The following is a 13,036-nucleotide window of genomic DNA, read 5'->3' as shown; positions in this document are numbered from 1 at the left end:
TATGATTCTCTGTCCCTTCCTTGGTTCCCACCTCCTGAACTTCAGCCCTATGTGCTTCTAGAAGAATATGAAAATCAAGGGCAATGTCATGTCCCTTGAACTTAATTCTAACACCAAATTCCAGAAAGTCACAGAAAGTCAAACTGTGTTTTTTATATGTCCTGAGTATAGGCAACATCACGTGTTCCCTTCATGGTTCTTGTAGCCGGGGGAGAGGTTCTCTTCTACACGCTTTAGAGTGACTCCTTTGAGCAGGGAGGTGGTGCTGAATTCTTCCCACTGAGATGCATCCTCATCCTCTCCTCAGCCTTATGGGACAGAAAAGGGAGCCAGTGATTCCGTCCTCTTACTGAAAGATGTCCATTCGTTTGCTTTTCATTCAAAATGTGCTGAACAGGTTCTAGGGCTACAGAAATGAAAGAAGCAGAATGTGTATTCAAAGATCTCACCATAGAGACAACACCAAGAGGGGAAAGACAGACCAATAAATCATCAGGTATGATATGGAGTGCTTCAAAAACATGTTAAACTCCAATGCATGCATTTGTCGTTTGGGATTTACTTAAAATGTCCAGATGTTCCTTGGTGAGAAAATTCTAGAGGGGTCAAAAATACAGTCAAATATTCCAGGATATTCGCCTCTGATGTTATGGTTTGACTTCTAGGCTGAGATAGATGAGCCTGCACTGCAGGTCACACAGGCAAAAAACTCATTTAGAACGTGGCCCTCCATACACATTCCATATTCTTATGTATGTGAAAACAGAATAGAGTGTTTATAACAGTATTTCTAATAACCAGAGTTGGAAAGGACCTAAGTGTCTGTTAACAGGAGAATGGAAAAAAAGTGATAGTGAAAATGAAGGGATAAGAACACAATGTTGAGAGAAAGAAGCAAGTTTCAGAACATGTGCAGTAGGATTGCCCAAAAAATCAAGCAAAACACAACCATGCATTGCTTTAGGGATACATACGTAAGTAGTATGTAGTAAAAGAAAGAAATGGATGGAATGATAAGTTATACATTTTGGGGGTGGAGAACTAGAAACAGGGAGGGCACGTGGGGCTTTGGCTCTATTGGGAATGTTTTATTCCTCTTAAGTTCTCTTTCTCTTGCCCAAAGAGCACAACATTGATCAAGAGATGGTGCCCAGCCTGCTAAGGTGTCATATGCGTCCCTGAAACTAGGCCAAAGGCAGGCTCATGAAAGCAGGGACTTGCACTTAGGCTAATAGATTTGCTATGTTAGTAGCAGGTGGTCGTATATGAAACTTACGAATAGAATTTTTAAGAAAGATTTTATTTTATTGTGGTAAGAACAGTTAACATGGGATCTACCTTCCTAAATTTTTAAGTGTACATACGTCATTGTTGGCTATAGGTACAATGTTGTACAGCAGGTTTCTAGAGTGTATTCATCCTGTTTAACTGAAACTTTATGGTCTTTAATGAGTAACTCCTATTTCCTCCTTCCCCCAGCCCCTGGCAATCACCATTATACTCTCTGATTCTATGAATTTGACTATTTTAGATACCTCATATAAGTGGGGTATCCTCATATAAGTGGAATCATACAGTATTTGTCTTCCTGAGACTGGCTTATATTTCATTTAGCATGAAGATCCTCAAGGTTCATCCATGTTGTCACACGTTTTTCTTTCTCAGGATTCCTTCTTTTTTAAATTAAGGCTGAATAGTATTTCATTGCATGTATGTATCACTTTTTTTTATCCATTCATCTGTCCGTGGACATTTAGGTTGTTTCCACCTTTTGACTATTGCGTATAGTGCTGCAATGAACATGGGAGTGCTACTATCTCTTCGGGGTCCTGATTTCAATTCTTTTGGATAAATACCTAGAAGTGGGATTGCTGGATCATATAGTAATTCTATTCTTAAGTTTTTGAGGAGTTTTCATACTGTTTTCTATAGCAGCTGCACCATTTTGCATTCCTACCAGCAAGCATGCAAGCGTTCAGTTTTCTCCACATCCTCACCAACGCTTGCTGACTTTTGCCTTTTTTCATAATAGTGAGTGTGAGATGATATCTCACTGTGGTTTTGATTCACTTTTTCCTGATGATTAGCGACATTGAGCATTTATTCATATACCTGTTTGTCATTTGTATGTCTTCTTTGGAGAAATGTCTATTCAATCACTAAGCCCATTTTTAAAAATTGGGTTATTTGTGCATGTGTGTGTGTGTGTGTGTGTGTGCATGCATGCATGTGTGTGTGTGTTTTGCTATTGAGTTGTAGGAACTCCTTATATATTTTGGAGATTAACCCATGATCAAATATATGGTTTGCAACTATTTTCTCCTATTCAGTAGATTGCCTTTCACTCTGTTGATTGCTTCTTTGCTGTTCAGAAGTTTTTTAGTTTGATGTAGTTTCACTTATTTACTTTTATTTTTGTTGCCTGCAGCTTTGATTTCATATCCATGAAATCATTGCTGGACCAGTGTCATGAGGCTTTTCCCCTATGCTTTCTTTTAGGAGTTTTACAGTTTCAGGTGTTATGTTTAAGCCTTTAATCCATTTTGAGTTGATTTTTCTGTATGGTGTAAAATCAGGGTCCAATTTTATTCTTTTGTATTTGGATATCCAATTTTCCCAACACCATTTGTTGAGACTATCCTTTCCCCATTGTGTATTATTGGCACCCTTGCTGAATACCAGTTGACTGCATATGTGTGGGTTTATTTCTGTGCTCTCTGTTCTGTTGCATCAGCCCATATGTCTGTCTTTATTGCAGTGCCATATTGTTTTGATTACTATAGCTTTGTAATACATTTTGAAACAGAAAGTGTCATGCCTCCAGATTTGTTTTTCTTTCTCAGGGTTGCTTTAGCTATTTGTAGTGTTTCATGCTTCCATATGAATTATAGAATTGTTTTTTCTCTATTTCTATAAAAAATGTCATTGAGATTTGATAGGGTTTTCATTGACTCTGTAGATTGCTTTGGGTAGTTGGACACCTTAACAATAATAAGTCTTCCAATCCATGAACATGGAATGTCTTTCCATTTTTTGATGTTTTCTTTAATTTCTTTCATCACACTGTACTTCCAGTACTATGTTGAATAGAAGTCGCAAGAATAGGCATCCTTGCCTTATTCCTGAACTTAGAGGAAAAGCTTTCAGTTTTTCCCCTTTGAGCATGATTTTAGGTGTGGGCTTTTCATATGTAGCCTTTATTTTGTTGAGTTACTTTCCTTCTACTCCTAGTTTGCTGAGAGTTTTTATCATGAAAGGGTGTTGAGTTTTGTCAAATATTTTATCTGCATCTATTTAGATGATAATGTGATTTTTATCCTTTATTCTGTTAATGTATCACATTAATTGATTTTCATAAGTTGAACCATTCTTGCATCCAAGGGATTCCTCCCACTTGGTCATGGTGTATGATTCTTTTAATGTGCTCTTAGATTTGTTTTGCTGGTATTTTGTTGAGGATTTTTGCACCTATATTCATCAGGGATATAGGCCTGTAGTTTTCTTTTCTGGTGGTGTCTTTGTTTAGCTTGGTAAGAGTAATACTGGCATCATAAAATGAGTTTGGAAGCATTCCCTCATCTTCATTTTTGGAGAATAGTTTGAGAAGGATTGGCTTTAATTCTTCTTTAAATGTTTCACCAGTGAAGCCATCTGATCCTGGACTTTTCTTTGTTGGGAGATTTTTTGATTATTGATTTAATCTCCATACCTGTTGTAGGTCTGTTCAGACTTTCTATTTCTTTTTTTTTTTTTTTTTTTTTTTTTTTTGCGGTACGCAGGCCTCTCACTGCTGTGGCCTCTTCCGTTGCAGAGTACAGGCTCTCGACGCGCAGGCTCAGCGGCCATGGCTCACGGGCCCAGCCGCTCTGCGGCATGTGAGATCTTCCCGGACCGGGGCATGAACCCGGGTCCCCTGCATCGGCAGGCGGACTCTCAACCACTGCGTCACCAGGGAAGCCCAGACTTTCTATTTCTTCATGATTTATTCTTGATAGGTTGTAGGTTACTAGGAATTTATTTATTTATTTTAAAGATTATTCAGTTCGTTGGAGTATAATTGTTTTTGTTTGTTTGTTTTGTTTTTTTTGGCTGTGCTGTGAGGCTTGCAGGATCTTAGTTCCCCAGCCAGGGACTGAACCCATGCCTCCTGCAGTGGAAACGCAGAGTCTTAACCACTGGACTGCCAGGCAAGTCCTTGTTCATAGTAGTCTCCTATGATCCTTTTTACTTCTGTGTCATCAGAGTTGTAATATCTCTTCTTTCATTTCTGATTTTATTTATGAGTTTCTCTTTTTTGTTCGTTTAGCTAAGGTTTGTAAATTTTATCTTTTCAAAAAACCCAACACAGTTTTTGTTGATTTCTCCTGTTTTTCTGTTTTCTATTTTTCTTACTTCTGCTCTGATCTGTTATTTCCTTCCTTCTGCTAACTTTGCATTTAGTTCATTCCTCTTTTTCCAGCTCCCTGTGGTGTAAAGTTAGGAAAGCCATATTTTTTATTAAACAAATTGCTTTGCTCTTTTTTTTTTTTTTTTTTTTTTTTTGCGGTACGCGGGCCTCTCACCGTCATGGCCTCTCCCGTTGCGGAGCATAGGCTCCGGACGCGTAGGCTCAGCGGCCATGGCTCACGGGCCCAGCCGCTCCACGATGAACCCGCGTCCCCTGCATCGGCAGGAGGACTCTCAACCACTGCGCCACCAGGGAAGCCCTGCTTTGCTTTTGATACAAGTAAAAACACTATGAAGGGCTTCCCTGGTGGCGCAGTGGTTAAGAGTCCGCCTGCCGATGCAGGGGACACGGGTTCGTGCCCCAGTCTGGGGAGATCCCACATGCCGTGGAGCGGCTGGGCCCGTGAGCCGTGGCCGCTGAGCCTGTGCATCCGGAGCCTGTGCTCCGCAACGGAAGAGGCCACACTAGTGAGAGGCCTGCGTACCACAAAAAAAAAAAAAAAAAAAAAAAGAAGAAGAAGCCATTGGGGCCAAATGTTCCCCATCTTTCTCAGGTTCCTTTATCTAGCCAGTAAGCAGCCGAGGAGAGCACAGACTGAAGGGATCCAGTGGATCCAGAGATACACTGCTAGAACTGAATGCCGGCGGGCTTTTGAGGAGTGTTCTGATTGATGCAAGCGGCCTGCCGGGGGCCCTGACAGTGGATGAAGGCTTCACTGGATGGGCAGTGTTTGGAGCGCCTGATTTCTCCGAGAAAGGCTGAGGCTCATCTCACTGCAAGGAGAGTTCAGGGTGTAACTGGAAGCAGAAAGAAACCTAGGCTCCAGCTGACAGACACCTTCAGCCTGTTTTTTTCCAATTCTTTTTTTGGTGGGGCGGGGGGCTGACAGAATTAACTTCTATGTATCTCACTTTGCAGATCCCCAAATTAAAATCACGGCAAGCATCATTCCATGTGAGCAAGTTATTGAACATCTCTAAACCTCATTTGAAAAGTGAGAAAAACCACAGTACTTTCCTCATAAAATTGTTTGAGAATTAAATGGGACAATTTGTGTTTAGCACAGTGCCGCAAAATAATTATGCCTGAGTAAGCCACGTCTGCCACCTGGTGGCAACATTAGGTAAGTGCAGATTTTGTTCCTTCAAGAAGCTGAAAAATTGTTCAGATTGGGTCAGCAAATCCAGCAGAAGGCAGGCAAACATTACGGCACTTCTGACTCCTTGCCTGCCTTTCTTAATGGACCAGCTCTGAGAAAAATGTCTATGCTGATGGCAGAGTCCTTTAAAAAGTTGGTTCTTAAAAAGAGTTGGTTCATGAATTATTTCTTCGTCAGATGAACTTTGAACCTATATTGCATCAACCATTTTTTTGAGGTTCCCTATTTTTCTTAGGATTTTAAAGGATGCTGCTTTGAATTGGCAGTTCTATCCCTGTCTCTCTCTCTCCCTCCCTCCCTCCCCCTCTTTTTAATATATGGTACCTTCTGTCAGCAACAGATACAGGTCTTGTGGTCCCGAAGTTCGTACAGTTTTAAAGTCCTCTTGAAGGAAAAGGATACAAATAAAAATTGGGCACAGAAGCTAACCTTTACTTGCATGAGAAAAGACGGGGCTTTGGAAGACGTCTGTTTCAGGTGAGCGGCCCTGAGCTGAGCTTCGTTACTTTTGCAATGACTTCACCTTTGCTTGGTTTTCTGGCTGCTCTTCTTTCCTGGTGCATTTTTTTGTGGTACGTGGGCCTCTCACTGTTGTGGTCTCTCCCGTTGCGGAGCACAGGCTCCGGACGCGCAGGTTCAGCGGCCATGGCTCACGGGCCCAGCCGCTCCGCGGCATGTGGGATCCTCCCGGACCGGGGCGCGAAACCGTGTCCCCCGCATCGGCAGGCGGACTCTCAACCACTGCGCCACCAGGGAAGCCCTACTTTGTTCTTTTGAAGTTTACAGAATAAATCACATTTTATTCACTTTCTAAGGTAAACAGCCACATGAAGACCTGTCCTGGTCTTTTCTCTCCCACCTGTGGGTAGAAAGTAATTTTTTTTGTCATCACTCTGAAATAGTGACTTATGCTGGACACTGCTTGCTCCAGTCGGGACTGAGACCTGAGCTCTTGATGGGTATGTTAAATGAATGCATGGCTGTATTTATGTATTGTAAGTAATTAAAAACATACCCCTATGGACAGACATACACGTTTCTAGTTTTAAATTTTATAAGTAAGGATGCAGCTAACCTTTTGAACATGGCTATTTATATATTTACTTATTCGTTTATTTTTGCTTCTTTCAAGTGATTTCCTAGGAACATGAGTGGGATTCCAGGATAATAGCTATGAGAGTATTGTTAGGTATTGTTATAATGTTTTCCAGTAGAAATGTACTGACTTATAACTGTAGTGTTTCAGTAGCATGCTGGACCTGGCATTTCAGGTTCCCTGGACTGGGGGTCCTGGATGTATTGTAAGAAAAATACACTCCATTTCTTCCTTGGTTTAGCCCATTTTTTTTGTGGTAGGCAACTTGTTAGCTCCAAGGAGGCAGCAGGCATAGTCTGAAGAAATGAGCCAGAGTGGCTTCAGGATTTGGAGAAGGTAGGAGTGTGCCTGGCAGTGGGAGATGGGGGAGGGTAAGTGAAACAGCAGAGTGGATGGAGTGATCCCACCCCTTCCCCCCGGCCCAGTTCCAGTGAGGCTAACGAGGCCCCCTCCCAACATATGTGTGGCCCAAGGCAAAAGTTCAAATGGAGGCCCATAATGCATACATCTAAATATATTTAAAATTCATAAATCAAACAAAATGTTAAGTAAAATGTGCTCTTCCTACGTTGACAAATATACCTTCATAACGACTTGGAAGGACACATCTGAATTTAGAATTCTGACTCCTTGGCACTCCACACAGGAAAAGGATGGCATGAGGAGAGCTGGCCAAGCCCCTGGTTGCCACCATAGCGGTATCCTTTCTCCTCCCACCCCTGAGACATGAACTCCAGAAGTGTGGCCACCAGATCCTGCACGTCCGAACTCTGCCCATACCCCATTGCAAACAACCACTCCATAGCCTCTTCTTAGGCCAGGAAGCAGCAGGGGCCACCCTTAAGGGGATCACCCAGGGAAGAGACACACATAAGCATTGGAAATATGTTCAAGGTCATTTGGGCAGAGGGTTCTGTGGTTCCAGGTACCTGGAGACCAATCTGAAGAGAGAGCAGCTTGGGTGCCAGGTGGGCATGAACACTTGGACCTATGGACTCCTTGCCCTTTAGAGAGGGGTGGGCAGAGTGAGGCTCTCTAATGCATGGAGCCTAAGGCAGGGGCCCCTCTTGCTCTGGGCTAAGAGAAGTACTGGTAAGAACTTTCCTGGATAAAGTAAATTACCCCAGAGAGAGGACCTGAAGATACTCATGGAAAAAGCCATCTGTCCACCAGCTTGTCTGCAGTGAAGCTCACCAGGCAAAGTGCCTCTGTTATACCTCAAGGCTTCCAATCAGTTTTTTTTTTTTTTTTTTTTCTGTACGCGGGCCTCTCACTGTTGTGGACTCTCCTGTTGCAGAGCACAGGCTCTGGATGCGCAGGCTCAGCAGCCATGGCTCACGGGCCCAGCCGCTCCGCAGCATGTGGGATCTTCCTGGATCGGGGCACGAACCCGTGTCCCCTGCATCGGCAGGCAGACTCTCAACCACTGCTCCACCAGGGAAGCCCCCAATCAGTTTTTAATATGAACTAACAGCCAAGGATCACAGGAATTTGAGGATAAATTCTACTATAAAAGAAAAAGGCTGAAGGAAAGAGAAGGGAAAAAAACCCTCAAAGAACATAGAAACAGTACAACGAAATGAAAACTTTAGAGAAAATGTAATCAATAATATCAGGGAAATCCTGAAAACAAGAATAACACGGAAAATCAGAGAACAATAAAAAAGTTCTTGAAAATTAAAAACGTGAATGCTGAAACTAAAAATTCAGAGGACTTCCCTGGTGGTCCAGTGGTTAAGACTCTGCGCTTTCAGTGCAGTGGGTGCGGGTTCCATCCCTGGTCGGGGAACTAAGATCCCACATGCCATGTTGTGCAGTCAAAAAAAAAAAAAAAAAGTAAAAAAAAAAAAAATTCAGTAAAAGAGAAGGAACATATAGTTGAGAAAAATCTCACAAAAATTGGAACAAAATAATCAAAGAGATGAACAGGGTGGAAAAGTTAAGAAAATTAGAAGGTCTGTTTAGTGTCCAATATCCAAATAATAGGAGTTCCAGAAAGAGCAAGCAGAGAAAACTGTGGAGAGGAAATTATCAAAGACATGATTCAAGTACATTCCCACAAATCAAAGAACAGGATTCCTAGGCTAGAAATAGCAATGGAGTCTCAATATGATGAATGAAAATGAACTCCCTCCAGGGTAATTTATGATGCAATTTCAATATATTGGGAATAATGAAAAGGTTCAAAATATTCCAGAGAGAGGGAAAAGAAAATGTTACATATACAAAGTAGGTAATCACCAGACCACACATCGTCTCAATGGCAGTAATGAAGCAATGTCTCAAAATTGAGTGAAAATCATTTTCAACCTAGAATTATGTGTTGCAAAGACGACTGCAAGAGTCACTTATATGTGGGTAGTGATGCCTTTCTGCAATGTGACTTTGCTTCTCCTCCCATCAGGGAGTGGATTCTCTTTCCCTGCTCTTTGAATCTAGGCTGGCCTTGACTTACTTTGGTTAAAAAAGCAGTGGCAAATGTGACACAGCATAAACTCTGAGCTCAAGGTTCAAGAGACCCTGCAGGTTTTGCTGTTGAACTCTTAGCATGCTACCCTAAGACTGCCAATGGGAAAAAGCCAGGTCTAACTTACTGGATGGAGGAGGAGAGATCTCCTTAGTCAAGTCTACAAGTTCATCAGATACATTTTCTATCTTCCAAATTACTGTGGGCAATTGTTTTCTTGCTGCATAACACAGGTAACCATATTCCCAGTCTTCAGTAGTAATTTTCTTACCACTTTTCCTAGGACCTGGCTTCTTCACATGGTAGTTTCAAGTCCATATGCTGAGAGGGTGAGAGCAGATGCTGTAAGGATTCTTGAGGTCTAGTTTCAAAAGCCACACGATTCCACCTCCAACATATTCTATCAAGGTAAGTCACACAGCCATCCCCATTCAAGCCATGGGGAAATAGACCCTGCCTTTCGATGGGAAAAGTGGCAAAGTCATATTGCAAAATGGTGGGGGGAAAAGGGATGGGAAGGGATGTGGCCATCTTTGCTAAGAAAACAACCACACCAAGGCAAGAGTGAGGATAGAGAATAAAAATACTTTCAGACATAAAATTTCTCAAAAACGTATGTTTTCTCAGGAAGCTACTGGGCTATGTATTGACAAAAATTGAGAGAGTAAACCAAAAAACAATATGACATGTGACCTGGGAACCAGGGGTTCCCACACAAGAGAGATGACAAGGAAATTTCAAGTAGGATAGGGCTGAGAGAGCCGCATTCCAAATCAGAGCAGGAGGATGGAGGACTGCCAGAGGAATGCTTCTGGGAGGGATGTCTGAGGGGGAAAATATAGCATTGAGAAATTATCTGACATTATTAAAAGAGGAGTTTTCAGAGCTGTTGCAGGATATGAAATCTAACCAGCTGCTCAAGAAAAAAATAAGCAACTGAAAAAAAAATTGAGGCAAATATTAACTTCAGAAAAAACCAAAAAGTTGTACTAGAAAGGCCATGTAATCATGTGCACTACTTGACATAAAAGTGAACAAGAGTAACATAATCATGGGGAAGTGGTCTGTAATTTTAGCAGGTAAGAAAGTCAGTGTATTCTCTAAAATTCCTTGATCAAAGTAGAGCAGTGTCCTTATTATTTAGAAGTGAGTGCCTCTGGGAAGTGGGGTGGGATGTGGGTGGCAATTGTGAAACAGGGGCTGATAGTTTTTGTTATAACTTTTTATTACTCTTAACCTTTTAAACTAAGAGAAAGCATTACATTACTAAAACAGAATGATTTCAAAAAATACGTTGAGAAAAAAATTGGCTGTTAATCAGAGGAAAAATTTATTGCTAGGAGCAGTTTCAAGGGAGTTGTCAGGGCAGAAATCCTCAAAAGAATTGAGGATGACCTATATGATTAAATTTTTAAAAGGTTTCGTTTTAGGTGCCAGTCGCTATTTGAAGTTTTAAAACTAAAATTAAGACAAATTCCAATCCTAAAAGTCTTATGGTTTGGTAGAGTAGGTATATGGGTAAGCAAGTATTTTCAGTGCAACATGAAAAGAGCTACCATAGAGACATGTAGAAAGTAATCTGAGACCACAGAGGAAAGAGAGACCGTTCTTGTCTGGGGTGAAGCTGGAGATGGCTCTCTAGAAGAGCTGATCTTAGAAATGTGCATTGGAGGATAAATGGATTCAGCTGGCCAACTAGATAGGCATCAATAAAAGCATTTCAGGTTGAGAAGCTCACCATGAAAAATCTCAGCATGTCTAGGAAAGGGTAACAAGTTCAACGTGGCCAGGATGTGAAGTGGGGACTGACCAGAGGTGAGCCTGGAGCCTAAGAGTGGGGCAGATCTTAGATGGTCTTGTGGGTGATGTGAAGGGGTTTGGCATGTAAGGATTTTACCCTAAGATATGACACATCTAATGCACATTTAAGAATGATCACTGGTTCTGGGGAAACCAGTAGAAGATCAAATGTAGGTTGCAAGACTGGGGAAGAGAGGCTCATTAGAAGTCTAGCATAGGAAGTGAGGGCTAGACAGGGGGAGAGTTGAGAAATATTTCAAAAGCTGATTCAGTGACAGGTCATAGTGACCAACAGCAAGATCCAGGACGCAAGCTGACTCTGATGTTCACTCATTCATCAGACATTTATTGTGTCCTTTTCTGTGCTAGGCACTCTGCCAGGCACTGGGTGGGGGGTGGTGGTGGTTTAGGGTTGAATACCACATGGTCCCTGCCCTAGAGGAGCTTTCAGTTTAGTGGGAGCAGAGAGATGTATTAACAGTAACAGTAGCTGTGATGCTCTATTCTTAAGAGGAGAACAGAGCCCAGAGGGACTGAGAAGCTGCCAAAGAGGGAGAAGGTAACCCAGAGTGGGTAGAACTAATGAAGCTGAGAGGAAGAGAGTTTGGGAAAGGAGTGGTCCAGAGTGACAGATGCTGCCGAGAAGGTGGGTAGCAGAGCTGAGGTGTTCCCCAGACAAGGCAATTAGGATGGCATTGATGATCTCAGAACAGCAGGGAGGGCTGCCCGCCAGGTGGTGAGATGGTCATCCTCACCAGCAAAGAGGTGGTGAGGATGCTGAGAAATGAATATAGCTCTTTCGTTCAGAAGCTGGTCAGGAAGTGAAGAAGAGATAAGCTACTGAGAGGCAAGCTTCATAAAGATGTAGCTTTTAAGATGGAAAACACTTGAGTATTTATTCTCATCAGGACCAGCTACATGACTTGTGGATCCCAGTGCACAATGAAAATTCGGGTCCTCTTGTTAAATCATTAAGAATTTTTTTTTTTTTTTTGCGGTACACGGGCCTCTCACTGTTGTGGCCTCTCCCGCTGCGGAGCACAGGCTCCAGATGCACAGGCTCAGTGGCCATGGCTCACGGGCCCAGCCGCTCTGCGGCATGTGGGATCTTCCCGGACCGGGTCATGAACCTGTGTCCCCTGCATCGGCAGGCGGACTCTCAACTACTGCGCCACCAGGGAAGCCCTAAATCATTAAGAATTTTAAGACAGCAACAGCAGAGTGTGAAACCAGTGTGGGGCTCTTCTAAGTGCGGGGATCTATGTGACTGTCCAAGTTTCATGCCAGGAAGCCAGTCCTGATTCTCAGGGGAAGGAGCCCAGGAAGGAAGGAAGAAGGAGGCTAGATCAGTGACAGAGCAACTGGGAAGAGAGGGACTCAGTGTCCAGATGGAGGTAGAGCCTTGAGCAAGAGGAAAATCAGGGCTTTGGTCATCTTCTGAGATGGAGGAGGTGTAGGCTGGAGATGGAAGATGGAGAGGAGGGAGTGCTGGAAGGGGAGGACTTCACACTGGAGACATGATTTTCTTTACTGAATAATCTGTAGGTAGAGGAAAGTGGCAGAAGTGTGTGGCAGCCTGAGAGGAGTGGGAGGCCACACTGAGCAGTGCTGAGGAACCTGGGGTGTATAGGTCATTGAGAGTGACTATTGCCAGCAGGCACTTGGCGGATGGGGAGGGAGCAACCTAGGGACTGACAGGTGAGGCCGGGAAAGTGGTACAGTAAGGAGGCCTCTGAGCTGATGGGGTGGCATTCATGTTGGGACAGAGATGAGAAATAGGGCGGCCAGAAAGACTGGAGGGCTCCCTCACTGAGGAGGGGCGAATGTGGTGGTGAAAATGGGAGGGTAGGAAGTGGGGGTCAAAGGAATGGGATTTTCAGGTTTAGTGTTCTGGCCAAGAGCTGATGGTGAAGTTGGTGTACTGGCCCGTCTAAAGGACTCATGCAGAGAGTTGATTAGCAAATGCAAGGAGAACTAGAAGTTCTGCTGGAATGAGCAGGTGTCATGGATCATTGTTATTTTAAGAACAGGCTTAAGCCTCACGAGTGACTGGGAGGTTCCATAGAG

Source organism: Globicephala melas, chromosome 13 (assembly GCF_963455315.2).
Source record: "Globicephala melas chromosome 13, mGloMel1.2, whole genome shotgun sequence".
Lineage (NCBI taxonomy): Eukaryota > Metazoa > Chordata > Mammalia > Artiodactyla > Delphinidae > Globicephala > Globicephala melas.
The sequence above is the reverse complement of the archived record's forward strand: the minus strand, read 5'-3'. Positions refer to the sequence as shown.